The 4,331-nt window shown below is 44.5% G+C and overlaps 1 pseudogene; it reads left to right on the forward strand.

Moving 5' to 3' along the window:
* Positions 1–2,081: 2,081 nt before the first annotated feature.
* LOC138751793 (protein regulator of cytokinesis 1 pseudogene) lies at positions 2,082–2,984 on the forward strand (annotated as a pseudogene).
* Positions 2,985–4,331: the final 1,347 nt, after the last annotated feature.

The raw sequence follows: 4,331 nt of genomic DNA on the forward strand, positions 1-4,331 counted from the left end.
GCGGTGCGCCGCGCTCCGCCACCTGACCTGAATGTGCAGCTGCTCCAAGTGGCTTGTTAGAGGCGGGCTGATGACACCATTAGCCCGTGACCCACCTCCCCATTCACCCCTCTCCCTCCATTACCCCCTCAAGGCAGGGGCGGTGGGCAGGAGCCATCAGACAGCGGGGGCCGGCAGGAGCTGTTGGGGCAGGTGGGACAGCGGGGTCAGCAGGAGCCATCAGGAGGCAGCCGGTGCGGGCTGTGACAGCCTCATTGGGCCGTTTTAGCCTTTGGGGCTACTCTCTGCGGCTCAAAACGCAGCAGAGCAATGGCCGTCTTCCCTACCCATAATCCCCCGTGAAGCTGGAACTGTTCTGGGAACAGTTATGATTGGTGGCACTACGGCACCAATCCCCCCCACTATCTCAATCGGCTCCAGAGGGCACTACGAGGCACCTCTCGATATGAATGGGACACTGGAGCAGCCTTTTAGGGCTTCTGTCTGAAAGGTAAGTTTTTGATCCGCTCTTGTAGCTGGCCTCCAGGCGGAGTTCTAACATGAAATGGCCTTGTGTGAAAAACCTATCTCTGAAATCATGCCCCCTGTCGTTACTCCCAAACACCTTCAAACTATGCCCCCGCATGTTAACCATTTCAGCCCTAGGGAAAAAAAGCCTCTGGCCATCCACACGATTAATGCCTTGAGTTTATATAGCAAAGCAGTCATGAGGCCAGTGAAACTTCCCAGTAATTATATCCAAATGATGGAACAGCTTCAAGAAAGGGCCAAGAGGACCAGGTTAGAGCTAGATAAAATAGGGGAGAAGGTACCAGAACATATACTTTATAAGTGGGATGAAAAGCTGGTGCAATATAGAAGTTCACCAGTACTGCACCATCTGCTCAACATTTGGAAGAAGATTCACGTAGAAAGGAAAAAAAACAAATTACCAACTACCAAAACTAATATTGACACAAAATCAACTAATCCCTTTCACAATAGATAAACTTTCCTTTCGAGAATGGGAGAGAAAAGGGATCAAAAGAATAGAAAATTGTTTTTTGGGAAATAATTTATTATCTTTTGAACAAATAAAGTTCAAATATGGAATAACTCATGGTACAATGTTTGCATATCACCAACTGAAAACCTACTTAAAGGACAAATTGGGAAGCAGCTTTGAATATGTGATTACAGACACAATGATAATTAAAAGATTTATAATGTTGCTGGAGATAGGCCAAGTGAATTTGAGGTTGATGCACGATCAATAGCTCCAAAGACTAGAAGTTGTGAAGAAACTGATCGGCTTTTATTAACTACAGAATGGAGGTCCATCCATGCTGGTCGACTGTCCTGGACTGAGGAGGGGGCTGTGGCACAGTCGCCTTTATTCAGGGGTTAGTGGGAGGAGTCTCGGGTACTGTCAGCAAAGGGGCGTGTCCTAGCGCATCCAAACAGTGGTTTACCACAGAGGTCAAAGTGAAAATTAGCAGCAAAATGAATAAAGTTGACAAGCTCATCATGGGTACACAAGGCAACACCAAAGTAATCATCAATGTAGTGGAGGAAGAGTTGAGGAGCCTTGTCTGTGAAGTAAAACACAAAAATCTGCAGACCCCATGGTTGAAATAAAAACATAATGCTGGAGAAACTCAGCAGGTCAAACAGTGTAGCAAAGGTAAAAATACATCACCGAAGTTTCAGGCTTAAGCCCTTCGTCAAGTTGTGGAAAAATGTCAGCAGGCGTCCGAACAAAAAAGTGGGGGGAGGTGTAGTCGCAAAGGTAGAGAAGGGAGAGAGGGGACAGCAGCGATCAAGGGCAGGAGGAATGGCTGGGTGAATAGAGAGGGAAGGGAGGGAGGAGAACTGGAAAGGGGAAGGGAAGGAGGCAGAGGAGAGCAGGTTAGCAGAAACTGGAAAAGTTGATGTTAATACCATCTGGCCGGAGAGAGCCCTGTCGGAAAATCAGGAGTTGTTCCTCCAATTTGCGGGTGGTCTTGGTGGGATAGTACATGAGGCCATAGACAGACATGTGAGTATGGGAGTGTGACACAGACTGAAATGGTCGGCTACTGGGAGGTCTGTCACTGGTGTGGATGAAGCAAAAGAGCTCAGTGAAGCGATCTCCCAATCTGCGCCCAGTCTCTCCGATGTAGAGAAGGCCACAAAGGGAGCTCCGGATGCAGTAAATCAGTCCTGCGAATACAATTTACTGCATCTAGTGCTCCCTTTGCCAGGGACAGAATGCCCACAGAAGGGCTGGACAGCCAGGAGCGAGACAGCTGAAGCCGGACGCTGCCAGCCCGGAGGACGGTACACAAAAGTGATGTACTAGCCAGTGAGCCAGTCACCTGCTTCCATGCAGCACTTTCCCATCTTCAGAATATCTGGGGAGAAATTGAAATTCCAGAAGATCAAAGACCACAAAGAACAGACGTGGATAAAAGGCATATTAAGGGCCATTTGGATATGATGATTGCAGAGGAAGAAAATTTAAGGCAGCGGCTGAAAAAGAGCATTGCGGTGTGCCAGAAGGAGCTCCGTGCAGTGCGTCAGGACCTCGGTTTGGATGCATGTCTGCCTGAAGAAGATTGGGACAATGCTGCAGATGGAAAAAGATCTGCGGACACATTTGGAGATCCTTTTGAAGGAGAAGAAAGAGAATATGATGAAATTAAAGTGCCTTAAGGAGGAAGATGAAGAGCTTTGTGATATATTGTGTACAACAGGCTACTTCATTGATTATGATGCTGTCCCCAGCATTGAACAGCTAGATGCATTTCGTCAGCACTTTGCATCACTTAATGAAGAAAAGGAACACAGAAGGGCTGAGTTGGTAGAAACGAAGAAATAAAATCAGTTTGTGCATGGATGAACTCAATCAACTGCCTGACACTATCTGTGAGAGATATATTGTGTGTGAGCCATTTTGTCTATCCATTGAGAATATTATAGGCCTGAAAACATTACTTCAACAGCTTGAGATGAGCTCAGAATGAAGCAAAGTGCTCAGAGCTGAGAAGTCAAATAATTCACCTGTGGGACTGGATGAAGATTTCTGATGAAAGACAAAGGCTTCGAAGCCGTTCAGCTGGAGTCTTCGGAAATGAATTATGGGAAATTAAGACAGTTACGAAGAAACAAAGAATTTGTTGTCTTCAGTGCTCTTGAGAACAGGTGAGATGAACTTTAAAATCTTCAAGGAAATGAGCAAAGAAATGGGAGAACACATGAGAAGGAAGGATAAAGCTGAGGAAAAAGAGAGGGGATTTGAGCGAAGGAAACGGCAGCGAGAGGAACAAGATAAGGCAAGTCAAGAACAGGAAAGGGAGATACGGCGAGAACAAGAGGAAAAGGTTGACAGGAAACTTTGAAAAACTTGGATAACAGGGAATCTAAGCGAGATTCACTTGAAGAAGGAAAGCTTCAAGAACACAAGATGGAGATAACCATTTGCAATTCACCACATTGTCGAGAAGGATCAAGGTGAGGAAGATAATTCTTTGGCAATTAAACCTCCTCCACAAACCTCCAAAAAAGTTGAAAAGTGTTCTTCATCCCTGAGAAGATCCAAGAGAGAAGGACACCCTCCAGTACATTTAAAAGACTAAGACCAAGACCAAGACCAAGGCTTTATTCAGTACATCGCAAAGACTATGGGCAGTGAAATAAAGACTTTGCATGTTTCCAGTTAATACATTTTAAGTTGGGTAGCATGGAGTCCATAGTTACCATGATTACTGGAAGTTATGCCTAAATTCTCTGTAGTGTTAACATAGTTAACAGTAGCCTGGTGAACTTTATAAATGTTAAATTCTGTGCACAGTATAAGGATTGCCTGCAACCAATGAACTTGGAGGAATGAGAAGTGAGATTGGACTGTGAACCAAAAAACTTTTCTGAACTTACACACACATTACAGACACATGCGCTTAGGATTAGAAGGGGGTTAAGTTAGGTTAAGTAAGTCAATAGTGATAAGTTAAAGTTTGATTCTATTTTCATGTTTAAAGATAATTAAAAGCAACTTCTGTTTAAGTAACCATTTGTCTTGGTGAATATCTATTGCTGCAAGGTTTTGGGGTCTTATGGGCTCATAACATTACTGACTTACCCACAGGTGGGGCATTGTTTTGGGTGCATGTTGAGTGCCACATCATTTCCAAATGAATGTCTCTCCTTTTTGTTGTTTCCTTTATCTCATATTTTTTTGAACATAATTTGATCATGGTCACCGAATCTTGCGGTGATCCAAAATTGCATGTTCTTGCTTTTAGTTTTAAGTTGGTTAAGGAAGTATTGAAGCTCTCTCCCTGCAGCTGTGTGCACGAGCAGAATGCGTACCT

The sequence above is a fragment of the Narcine bancroftii genome, chromosome 1, assembly GCF_036971445.1.
Source record: "Narcine bancroftii isolate sNarBan1 chromosome 1, sNarBan1.hap1, whole genome shotgun sequence".
Taxonomy (NCBI): Eukaryota; Metazoa; Chordata; class Chondrichthyes; order Torpediniformes; family Narcinidae; genus Narcine; species Narcine bancroftii.